Source organism: Rattus norvegicus, chromosome 8, assembly GCF_036323735.1.
Source record: "Rattus norvegicus strain BN/NHsdMcwi chromosome 8, GRCr8, whole genome shotgun sequence".
Taxonomy (NCBI): domain Eukaryota; kingdom Metazoa; phylum Chordata; class Mammalia; order Rodentia; family Muridae; genus Rattus; species Rattus norvegicus.
This window is the reverse complement of record NC_086026.1, coordinates 121,650,287-121,663,437: the sequence shown is the minus strand read 5'-3', so window position 1 is coordinate 121,663,437 and position 13,151 is coordinate 121,650,287. Positions and strand designations below refer to the sequence as shown.

Genomic DNA, 13,151 nt, shown 5'->3' with positions numbered 1-13,151 from the left:
TCTGATCTTTAGATAGTGAGAGGCCAGAAGGCGGGGCCACGGCACTTTCCCCCATTATGTTGCTGTGCACTGGTGTCTGAACAAAGTGAGGTATTTGGCTTTAACAAATATGATCATAACCTTGGCCTTGCACAGACCATTCTCAAGGAAGAAATTTATAAAAGTTTGACAAACCTGTTAGATATTGATATGAAACCAGTTTGTCCTTCCAGAAGGCTGCTAACAGCCAGGGGCTTGTGAGGGACCCGTTGCTCTTGACTCAGTTTACCTTCTCCGTTCTGCATAGTGCGAGCTCCAGAAAGCTCACGAAGTCGGAGAAATGCATTGCAAAGGCAGTATGTTGTCATCGGTGGCTTGCGCCTTAAATGAGAGGCTTTAATAGCTCCTCATTAATCTTAGAGACAGCAGTGCTAAGGCTAAAGTGCTCATGAATGTCTGTTGTTCCTCTCTATCTTGTCCTGGACCCATGAGGCTCTGCAGGGAACATGAAAACCCACCGGTGCACCCTGCGTGACCGTGCGTCTGTACTGGTTATTTTTTCTTGTCACTGTGATGGACTATTTGAGAAGTAATTTGGGAGGAGGGAGGTTCATTTTGTCTCCTGGCTGGAAGGGATGTTGTCCAGCATAGTAGAGAAGGTATGTGGTAGCCTCTGTGCTGACAGGAGTATGTGACAGCCCCATCTCACATCTCAGTGGAACACGCACCAGAGAGAAGGCAGAGATGGGTGGGGGTGCTATTCTCAGAGCTGCCCTTTAACTTTCTACTTCTACCAACTCCTCCCCATCTCCACGACCTCCACAAACAGTACCACAGCTGGGGGACAAGTCTTCAAGTACACACGCTGTGGGAGACATTCGGAAACCAAACTTCAAACACGCAGAGAAGTGACCATGGCCTCTTTGCTGATGCCTCCCCCCCCCTTTTTAGTATTTTTGCTGCTCTTGAATCTCTGTTCTCATCTGTAAAAGAGAGCTAAGAGTTTTCCTCTTGAAATTCAGAACATGAAGCATTTAGGCATACTTAGTCTGGTTCTGAGCAAGTGTTTGGGAGTTGTTATTTGACTTGCTGTCTAAAGAAAACAAATTACTCTCTCTGCCCAACTTGGTTGTTTGTTTTTTTTTTTTTTTAACCATCTCTGTTTTATTGTGAAAGTGGTAAGAAAAACAAAGTCTTACAACAAGAAAATTGTTAGGAAAGTGGTAAGCAGTACAGAAGCAGTTCCTTGGGTCTCCTGGTAACATACTTACTTTTTGTAACCATTTTCCTTTTGAATTTTATAATGTTTCCTTTTGTCTTGATAACCAGTTCTGTGCACAGAATCCACTCCTTGCTTTTCTATATTGTTTCCAAATCCCATTGCTTTTGTCATTAGAAACTATTTGCAGTGTGTGTGTGTGTGTGTGTGTGTGTGTGTGTGTGTGTGTGTGTGTGTGTAGGGGGGTGTGAACATGAGTGTGGCTGTGTGAATGTGTGTGCGGTGTACCCGGAGGCCAGAAGAAGGGATCGGATCCCCTGGAGCTAGGGTTGTAGGTGGTAGCCTCTGTGTGGGAGCTAAGAGTTGAACCTGAGTCCTGTTCAAGCATAGCATGCAATCTTAACTGCTGAACCAACTCCAGGCCCCTGAACCACAAGTTTTAACATTTATATATGACTTTATGTGAGAAATAAAAGTATCCATGTTTTAATTGCTTTAGTTTTGTTTCAAAGAGCATTTAAAACACATGTGCTTGCAACAATGATCCTTCTAAAACTATTAACATAAATTCATAGGTGTATAGATGTATATGGCCACTATGTCTCATTCAGGCTGCAGAGTGATTCTTTTTTAATTTTATGTTTTCAGCATAAAGTAATTATCAAACCATCCAATGGTCAGGATGTATTTGTTACCTCCCCTGTATTTTTCTTCTAGAAGAAATTTGGCACACCACAAAAATAGCACAAAGCCCTGGATACACTTAACAAATGCTGTGCCTGTGGAAAAGATGGATTTTACCTGAAGTAAATTACTATATTAACCAAGCAAAAATAGTTGCTGAGAACATGGTGAATTTTACAGAAGATTTTTTTTCTTTCTCCACCCCATTACTGTTAAGAGAATCTGAGAAGTGTTGTTTAACTCAAGAAATATTTTGTCTTCACCATACCCTCTTCTCCTCTCTCCTTCCTCTTCTTTCCCCTTCCTCTGCTTCCCCTTTCTTGACCTCCCGTCCTCTCCCTGCCCTCTTCCCTTCTCTCCTCCTTCCTCTTGTCTTCCTTTCCTTCCTACCTCTTCTTTTTCCTCTTGGTGCAGGCTCATTCTGTGGCTCCCAACATCAAACTTTTCATCTCTCTGCTCAGCTCCACAAGCATTGGTAGCAGGCACGGCAGTCACATCCAGCTTGTATTCCTGTCAAGTGCTGTGCCCAGAAAGTATTCTTCACTGGGCTTCATGGACTGCAGTGGAGGCCAGGGATGGACACTGGAGGTTGTGTGTTCTTTGAACTTATGTGCTTTTTCTAGAGTATTCCATCTTCTGTATTTTGGCCTGAGGCAGTGAAGATGACATTTGCTTTCTTCCTAGACGTGAGAGTTTGTTTCTTTCCTTTTACAGCAATGTTCTCTTTGGGGTTCTATTACAACTGCTGTCCTTAAGTTCCCTCAAATCACACATTGCAACATAACCATCATTGTAGCAATGGCAGGAGACAGGGCCTTTGGACACATGATCAGGACATTAGGACTCAGGAGTCCTGCCTTCTGAGTGGCTTAGTGCCTGACGGAACCGTCAGAGGGAACTTGGTCCCTGCTCCTTTTCCATATGTGACAGCTTTACCTTTCAGTCTCTAGAACTATGAGAAATAGCTTTCTATTCTTCCTCAGTTAGACAGTGTGGTGGTTTGAAAGAGAATGCCCCCCTGTATTCTCATGTGTGTGAATGCTTGATTAAGGCTGATAAACTGTTTGGAAGGGATAGAAGGTGTGGCCTTGTTGGAGGAGGAATGTTACTTGCCGTAGGTTTTGAGGCCCAGCTTTGAGGTTCAAAGGCCCATACCAGGTCTAATCTCTGTCTTTCTATCTGTGTCTCTGTCTCTGTCTTTGTGTCTCTGTCTCTATCTTTCTCTGTCTCTCTGTCTTTCTATCTGTATCTCTTTCTCTTTGTCTCTCTCTGTCTCTTTTTCTCTCTGTGTCTGTGTCTGTGTCTGTCTGTCTGTCTGTCTCTCTCTCTCTCCCTCCCTCCCTCCCTCCTTCTCTCCCTCCCTCCCTCTCTTCCCCTGGATCAGGATGTGAAGCTGTTAGCTACTGCTCTATCACCAGGCCTGTTTTCTTCCCACAGTGATGATCATTGCCTAACCCTCTGAAACTATAACCAAGCCCCCAATTAAATGTCTTCTTTTGTAAGAGTTGCCTTGCTCATGATATCTCTTCACAGCAATAGAACAGTGACTAAGACAGCCGGACTGCAGTATTCTGTCACTGATGCACAAAATGGCAGCTGCCCACGCCCGTGTCTGTGTGTATAGCTCCCATATCATGAGGATTATGTCATCCTTCAGATGCTCTCCAAACAGCTTATGCCCGTATCAATGGTACTGCAGAAACAGAGTCTGCATGTGTGGCTGTGTCATCTGCAGGAGCATCACTCAGCCATAGGAGGAAGGAACCAGAGAGCTTTGTAGTAGGCTGCTAGAAAAATCACAAACATAGAAAGAAAACGCCTCCCTGGGGACAGAATCTCCAGAATTGCCACATTTTGCTGCAATTTCTCCTTTATCACATTAAAAAAATCTGGCCCCAATGGAGGTCGAGAAAGGGAGAGTTTGGCAATAGCTTTGTCATTCATTCTCACAGACAAGAAAAAAAAAGTCTTCAAGCTTTGTCCACCAGATAATTAGCCTGGAAGAAAGAAAGAAAGAAACAAACCCTGTAAAGAATTTCCATTGTGTTCTTCAATTGCAAATGCCCATGTACTTAAAACCTAGCAAATTCTCTGGTGCCTCTTCAATTTTACAATATTTCAAATGTTTGTACTCTTACAATCATCACAGGACGATCATTTCTAAAGGTCAGAGGACTTGTTCTATTCTAGTGCCAAAATAGCCAAGACTGTGTAGGAGGAAGCTCACACATGCAGGGCAGCAGTGTGCCAGGCACTCTGCCAAGAGATGGACTCTAGTGACTTCATGTGACCTTCACAGGAGTTTTGAGAAGTCGGTGTTCCTCTCATTTCTGAAGAACGCTGGCTTCAGATATCAGGCGATCAGTCTGAAAACCCAAGCTGCTGTACATGCAGTGTGCTTATTAGTCCAACTGGTTTGCTGTTCTACAAACACCATGAGGATGGCAGCTTCAGCAGCAACTAGTAATTTCTCCAGGGCCTGGAAGTTAGAAGGTTCAAGATCAAGGGGCTAGCCTATCAACTGTCTGGAGCAGGCTTCTTCCTCCCAGACGGCAGAAGGGGAAGGGAGCCCTTTCTGTGGTTACTTAGCAAGGGCACCAATGGCACTGAATAATACCCCATCTTAATTTCTTTCCCCTTCTATATTTTTTGTTCACATGTGTGTCTGTATGAAGGTCTAAGTGCCTGCATATGCCTGTGTGTGTATATAATCTGTATGTGTCTGATACATGTACATATATGTGTATGGATGCATGTACATGCACATAGATGGCAGAAGTGCGTGCTTAATGGTCTTCTTCATCATTCTATGACTTATCCTCTCACTGAATCTGGAGCTGGGCTGGCATTCAGCACGTCCCAGGGACTTCCTGCCTCCACCCTCCACAATGCTGAGTCTTCATGTGGTCACATCTGACATTTTACACGGGGACCAGAGATTTTAACTCAGGTTCGTTTGCAAGCACCTCTCCAAAACCGAGGTCTCTAGACTCATGACTCCTCCCAAAAGTTCTACTTGTAGAATAGCACATCGAGAGAATTAGGGTTCCAGACTATGAATTCGGAGGGGGAAGCATTTATCCTACCAGAATGGCAAGGCTGAATGTGTTTTCCCATTTCCTCCAAAAAATACCATCTTCCCTTTGTTTCTTTTTTTTATGAGAAGCATTAGAGGTCGTTTTAGCATCGTATAATGGAATCCCTTGTGGTGATGAACTGGAATCAACTGGGGTGGCCATGCCATGGTTGTCAGTAGAGAACAGAAGGATAGCAGAGCCTCTGCCTTCTGTATCAGTCCAGTTTGTGGAGGACTGGCAGAGGCAGCAGCCATAGGCTTGGAGGTCTAGAATGTATTCGTCATTCCTAGAGAATCGCATCGCTAATGTTTGAGCTGTGCTATTCACCAGGCAGAGCGGATCAGTTCAGGTACAAGATGTGTATGACTTCACATTTGGATGTAACTGCCCTTTCATTTGTCTGGAAGCATTCCTCTGAAGTGATAACTCATTCAGTCTTAATGATTTGCCCATAAATTTGTTTATGTGTGATTCAGCTGTAGGGTGTCAACGGAGATGCAGAGGCTTAATGAATACTGGCGAGCCAAGTCCTCCATTATGGCTCACAAATGAGCCACTTGGCCAAGACAGTTTGCAGAGTGTGCCTAGCATAATGAGCCCTACCTCCAAGTGAACTGAATGCGGACCTCCCTGTTTGATGCAGGGAAGCGCTGTAGAAGCTTCCATAGTGCTGTTGTGATGGGATGAGCTTTCAGAACAACCTGGAAGGAAGATCACTTTGTCAGTGCTGAGAGGAGAGCCCATGTCCCAGTCTCCTGCTTAGTGGGAAGATAAGAGCTCTGTGCATTCATGTTCTCTCTTCTCTTTTCTTCATCTCACCCCTGTTCTTTTCTTCCTTCATTACTACCCTTTTCTTCCTCCTCCTCCTGCTCCTCCTCCTTCTCCTCCTCTTCCTCCTCCTCCTCTTCCTCCTTTTCTTTCTTCTCTCTCTCTCTCTCTCTCTCTCTCTGTGTGTGTCTGGTTGTTATCTTTGATCTTGGTCTCTCTTTTAATAAATGTTTATGTAGTTAGAAGTTAGAGAAGTTAGAGAACAGACTATCAGAATGTTAGTTGGAAAGGTCTGAGGGCAAAACCTTGCAGGTCAACTGGGCCTACCTTTACAACCTAAGAGCGGCAGCTGACTGGGATTGCCCATGTCCAGCTATGTTACAAACGACCTTTATAAAGCCTGGAATGTTATCAAGATTTATTTTTTAATAATATGTAAGTGTAAGTGTGTCAGTAGTGTGTGTGTGTGTGTGTGTGTGTGTGTGTGTGTGTGTGTGTGTGTACTTTTGCAAGTGAGTACATCCACTAAAGCTAGAGTCATTGGACCCTCTGGAGTTAGAGTTATAGGCAGTTAGAAGCCACCTTGACATGGGTGCTGGGAACTGAACTCACTTCAAATGCTCACCAGCAAGTGTGGTATGTGTCATTTCTCTAGCCCTGAGACAGAAAACTGAATTTCATATGGTCAGGAAATAATTTCCTTTTGATCATTTTTCAGAAGAATGGGATAGTATAATCAGCCTTATCCACCCATACAAGTACATACGAATGTGTGCAAGTCCCTCCCAGTCCAGCAGTCAGTAAGTCCAGGGTTTACACACACACTAAAGAGAGAGATGGGAGGGAGGTACGGAGGGAGGGAGGGAGGGAGGGAGGAAGGGAGGGAGGGAGGGAGGAGGGGAAAGGGAAAAGAAAGAGGAAACCAACAAACAAAATCCCCAAACATTTCCCTTTAGAAATTATCCAACACCAACAGCTTGCAGAAATTACCCAACATGCACCAGTACAAGTCTCAGGTGAAAGGTCAAAGTCGATTAAATGCAATGACTATTGGCTCCCATATACTGAACTTTGTTCCTCACATCTCAGGTGCTGCCTCTGAAGGTTGCTCTCTGTTTTAGCCCATCTTTAAATGTTCTCCACTTCTCTTCGCTCTCCAATTGTTCTCACCCTTTGATTCTGAGCTCAGTTAATGTATCTCTAAGGAAGCCCTCACTATTAGTTTTCCTGCTGGAGGCCACCTCTAAGTTCAGATGGATGGTCGAAGAAGGGGGCATTGGATCCCCTAGAATAGGAGCCATCATATGAGTGCGGCCAACCTGACCTGAGTCCTGTGCAAGAGTAGCCAGTGCTCCTAACCATGGAGCCCTCTCTCCAGCCCCTGCGATTTCATGGCTCTGGAAGTGTGTGGTCACTTATTGGTGAATCTATTTTCTACTGAGATCTCTGTCCTTAGCTCATGGCTCTTGCCTTGCCATGTCCTCCCGTGGCTTTTCATTCTACATGGTGACCGTCTCATCTCTCCCTCCTCCCCCATTGCCTACTCTACTTATGAGACAACAGTCAGCTAAATTAGGAACTAGACTTCACATAATCTTAAATAATTCCTTAATGGCATGTCTCCAAATAACATTATGTTGGAATTTAACTTCAGCATACAAATTTAGGATAAAAACACAATTTAGTCCATGACACTTAGAATAATCAGATATTGAAAATGTTATGGGACCCCCCAAACTCAGTAGTCAAGACTAACCATATTTTAATATACTTTAAAAGTGAAAATCGGTTTCATCTCAAATTTTAAAATTAGGGAAGATAGATATTTTTTCCCTTTTATTGCAAAATTCAGTATGGCTTGGCAGGAAATGGGCTTCTACTTCTGTTTCACATGCTTCTGTTGGATTCTTTTTTCATTGGTATATAATATTTTATGTGTGCCTGTACCTGTTTGTGTGCATATGTGTGCATGTACATACATGTATGTGTGTGTGTGTGTGTGTGTGTGTGTGTGTGTGTGTGTGTGTAGATCAGGGGTTGACTTGAGTTTCTTCCTCAGTCCAGTTCTGTCTTGCTTTCTGAGATAATATCTCTCCCTCACCCTGGATCTCAGTGATTCATCAAGGCTGGGTCATGGTTGGGCTGTGAGATCCATCCTTCCTCCCTTCCCCAGCTCTGGGATTGCAGGCATACAATGCTGTGCCTGACATTTTTAAGGTGCTGCTAGGAATCAAACTCTGGTCCTCACGTCTCTCTCACGACTGTGCAGGAGATGCTATCACAGAGCCATTTCCCCAGCTCCCACCTCGCCTTTCTTCATCACGAATCTTTGAAAGTAAGGGTGATCTGTGACTACATCTGTTTTCCCAGTCCATGTATTTATCACCCCTTCTGATCTCTAAGTGATCTCATGATGTTTTGTTCTTCAGGAGCTCACACTTGCCCTTTCCTGAAATTTTCCTACAACTTGTTAGTCTCTCAAAAATGTTTTTATCTCTGGATACATGCACATAAATGAGATGAAGGAGAAGAAGCATCCACAGCCTTAAAAATGATATCCCTGCTCAGGTTCGCCTACCTGGGTTGGAGAGTTACAGAGCCCTTGGAAAGAAACAGCTTTAGAGATGGATTCTGAGGGTCACATTCCAAGCCTCCCTCAGGACAGAGGCACAAGGTACCCTACCTGTTGTGAGCACTGACTGCTGGCAACTCCAAGTCCCTCACTGTGAACTGTATGCAACTGAAGAAAGCTGACCAGAAGGATTAAATATACTTCCTTTCTAGAGACACTCAGGGCTCAGTGAATAATTAATGTTCAGAGGCCCTAAGCTCAAGTGTAGACCTCTCTGAGGAACTATCCATATCTTGTGATGATAGTTCCACCAGAAATGAATTCATCTCTGTGTAGTCCTGCATTCCCCACTCTCTGCAGGGGTTTCTTCCTGAATCTCCTGCCAAATGAAACTCCTACATGCAAATTTCCATCCTGGGAGGTTGGCATGGCAGTCATCTTCCTGCTAGAATCCAGCTGGCTGAAATTGTATTTACGGTGTCCAGTGAACATTGCCACCCCTGATTTTTTTCCCCTCTTCTCTGCATTTCTCTTCTTGGCAGTAAGGGGAATGTCTTAATGTTTACCAGTAGTGGTCTTCTGATTTTACTCTTTCACTGTTGGGAGCTGTTCTTTGCTTGTCTGCCTCGATGATATGTTACTAGGATACTGGGTGAGGTGGCTGCTAGTATTGTCATCATTTGGCATTTTAAAACCATCAGTCTCAAAACAGTACCAAACACAGGCTGACTCATGCAGTCTAACACAAGCACCATGTTGAAAGTCCTATCCATGCACCAGTATTAGTCGTTAATCTAACCCCTAAGCTGTCCAAACTGTCCATTAAATTTTAGAATGTATACATAAACCAAACCCTGACTTTTTTCCCAGGCCTGCTCTGTGTCTTGTGAAGCTGATTAACTCACTCTTGGAATCTGCATTAGCACTAGGACTCACTTAGGGAAGTATGTGGCCTGTGAGAAGTCTCAAAGTTCTCTGGACATTGAGAACAGAGAACTTGAGATGAGAGAGAATTCTCACAGAGGATTATCTGTGCTTGCATTAGGAGATATAGAGCAAATAAAGGCCTGGGTTCCAATAAAAACATCTTCTAGCTATATAAAATTTGAGGCAACTTACTTAATCTTCACCATTTCCACTTCAGCAGGAGGTTCACAAGATCTGCGGCACTGGGTTATTGTGAGGGGTAAATGGTAGATGTCAGGTAGAGTGCCAGATCTGCCACAAGATCATATTTTCATTAAGTATGATATAACATATTGGAAACAGGTAAACTCGAGGCCAAAGCTGTGGGTATGTTTTTGCAAGTCCTCAGACTTCCTCCTTGTTATTTTCATCCTCAAATGGGGTAATAGTTATTGAGTGAGTTTATGATCTCCTAAGACCTTGCTAACTGCCCATTTCTATATATGTTTGAAATTTTAAATATAGTCATACAAACACTCTCAGAAGAGACTGATAAATCCAGAGACCCTGCAGATTTGTACTCATAAACAAAACTAGAAGCCACCAAAGCCAACGTTAGACATTAAATGTTTGTGACTGCAATTTATTTTGCTAGTGTATCCTCGATAGATTTCATTTTTTATTGAACAAACACATTTCCAACAGATCTCCCCATGGGTCATCATATTTATAATGAACAGAGCTCTTCATGTCATTTATTGAATATTTAATAATTCTATTATTTATTCTAAAATGAATATACATTTTAATTTTTAATGACAATGAATATATGAAATTCATTTTTAACTTTCAGTTTATAGGTTCACATCAACTAGGTGCTGTAGAAAGACCAGCATTATCATTCTAATAAATGAAATTTTGGAGTCAGAACTGAACTCACATTTTCCTGAATACGAAGTCCCTTATGTTCAAACAGCTGTATTATCATTAGTTCATTCTCTCCACTCTTTGCAGGATATTCTCCTCATTTTCCTTCTTTCTCTTTCCTTCTTTCTCTTCTTCTTTTTTCTTCCTCCCCTCTCCCCCTCTTCCCACCCTGCTTCTGCTTCTTCTCCTGAAATCAAGTTGATGTTAGATACAGAATGATGATTGCCCACGTTCTCACTGGATTTGTGTAGTGAATGAATCCCGTTCCAGACTGCAGACTCAGCAGTATGGATCACTTCTACATAGAATCCTTATTCTTTCTGTAGAAGTAGCTTGTATTTCCAGGAGGAGAGTTCATGATGTTGGGGCAGCAGATGACCAGGACACAAAGCTAAGGGATCACCTCTTCAACTGCAAACACAGTGAGCTAGAAGTGGTGTGAGGCATCTGTCAGAGCACACCCCTATTCTTCCTCCAGTAAGGCTGGATCTTCTCCCCAACAGAGCCACCAACTGTTCAGGTACCTGATCCTGTGGGGGGCATTCCTCATTCAAACAGGGAATGTTAGATCGAAGGTCATATTCCCATTACAAATGTGAAAAGCTGTAGACGCTATATAATAGCAACATTTTAGAATCATGCTTGTTATCCCCTCAAAGAAAGCTCGCCCGCCAGCTTTCAGGTCTGTCTTCCCAGGGATTTTTTTTTTTGATGAGTAAGATAATTATAATTCTCATTCAGAATATCTGATGGTAGGTGTTAAAGAAGTGAGGTGACCTTCAAAGACAATTGTGGCTCTTTTATAACTGAGCTCTCCGTGGAAATCATGCCTCTCAGTTACCCAAATCAGCTGGTTCTCCAACAATGTCAAGATGACTCCCGAAACGACATGTTTTAACCATTTGTAACACAGAATACTTTCAAATGTTAAATGTTGAACGAGGTCATTAACATGTTACTTCAAGTTCTTTGCAAGTCTGATGGTAAGGATATTACTTCCCTTTTACCATAGGAAACTGGGCCAGAGGGATGGTTCACTGGTCACTGTCCTAAGGCTTGGCAGGTGACCAAAGCTTCTATGACCTCACAACTTTGGAATCTATTCTGTCCTTCCAATAGAGAACATAGAACCTACAGGTCTCTTGGAGATGGGGAGTCCTCTAGCTCATTCTGGAAGACTTTGCCAGTACATGCCTATATTCCACCAAAGCTGAAGAGTCATGAACCTGAAAACTTGTGACCATGGATCATTTTGAAAAGGAGCCAAGTGAATTCTGTCTGTTTTTCAAATGTTAACTCAAACTTGATTACCTAAGATACACAGTGTATGCTTTGTGGTTATTGTCTTTTTTATTGTTTAGATCTTTTGATTCATATTCATGAGGATTATTGGTGCATGGAATTCATTTCATAATGTGTTTGTGTTGCATTGCTATCAGGGTTATTACAGCACCATAAAATTTTATAAGCTATTCCTGATTTATCTGTCATCTCAATGCTTACATGTAAATTTATCATTACTTATTTCTCAACTTTTGAGTAAAATTTATTCATAGAAATAGAGGCATCTTTGTGGGAGGATTTTTAGGAGTTATTTTTTATTTTTAATATTGAGTATTTGTGTCTTTCTGCATGTGTGTTTTTGCCTATTGGGGACCCCAGATGCTAGAAGAAGTCATTGGATCCATTGGGGCTGGAGTTACAAGGGGTTATGCGCACCTCGTGGGTACCAGAAGCAGAACCCAAGTCCTCTGGAAGAGCTGCCAGTGCTCCTAACTACGAGGTGCCTCTCCAACCCCAAAATTCTTAACATACCAACATGTACAATGTATTGATAAACACATGAAGAAAAAAATACAGCTATATCAGGTCTCACTTCTGCAACTGATCACATGATCTTAGCTGTGTGGATAGCTAGCTTCCCTACCACCTATTCTACAGTCTTTTCTGAATTGCTCTTGGATGGAGGGCCTAGGAGAGTGACCACCTTCATTACTGATGACTCTGAGACATGTACAGTCTTATCTGAATTGTGTTGTTAATTATCCATCGATGTTGATCACATTATGTGCCAATAAGTGTCCCCTGAGAAGAGTTCTGTGGTCCAAACATACTCTCCCTTAGATTTACTATGATGCTGGACCCACAATCCTCCCCTGAGAGTCAGGACCAATAGCTTATTAGCTTCTCTTTCCAGTTATTGATACAGAAACATAAAAAGGGCAGTCCCAAAACATAGAAAATCTTCCATAGTTAATTGTATGTTTAGTATATGTGTTTGTTTATTTTCCCATATTTTTGTGTTTTCTCTCATAATATTTTGCAAATTGTAAAAATGGAGAGCACTGATTGGGAGAGTGTGTAATATCAAAACATGTTATTTGCATGCATGAAAACTTCACAAATAAGGCCCTTTCAGATGTATAATTAAGGTGGATTAATATACAATAGTCATGTGACTGAGGAAAATCTAAAGCCAACCCTACTGGCCATGAGTAAATCCCTCCAAAAGCCTATGGGGACACAGGCCCTGTGGGATGCTTGTGACTGAGGTTTTACTAAATAGACATGTACTCAAAGTGCCTACAAGTACATGTATTTGTTCCCATAGATTAGTACTAGACTGTCTAGGTCAAAGAGGCTTCCTTTGCAATGGGCAGTGCTCAATGCAGACACATAATTGGCCTGGAACTGAGACCAGGAGATTTTTACATCTTCAGCCCTAAGTGGGACATCTGTACTACGTGTGTAAGGCCCAGGGCAACTGCAGAAAAGGAGAAAAAGATCATGAAAGCAGAGGTTGGGAGAGTACTATAAAACATTGCCCTTTTTGCTATAGTGTAGATGTCATCAGAGATACATAGCAGTTATGTCTACCTATACAAGATCTGTACACACACACACACACACACACACACACACACACACACACTTACATTCACATATATGTAGTGTCAAACTGCCTGTATTAGACATACAGGAGGGAGCCTAGTCAAGAAGGGGGTTGGTAGGAGTGGAA

The 13,151-nt window shown here is 42.6% G+C and overlaps 1 long non-coding RNA gene across 1 annotated transcript; it reads right to left on the bottom strand.

Annotated features, from left to right (window-relative positions):
• Positions 1 to 3,734: 3,734 nt before the first annotated feature.
• On the bottom strand, positions 3,735 to 11,233 carry LOC134480101 (uncharacterized). The gene is made up of 2 exons (XR_010054281.1): positions 10,146 to 11,233; positions 3,735 to 3,879 (listed from the first exon to the last, which is right to left on the bottom strand). It is a non-coding gene; the product is annotated as an uncharacterized LOC134480101 (long non-coding RNA).
• Between the last annotated feature and the right edge of the window lie 1,918 nt (positions 11,234 to 13,151).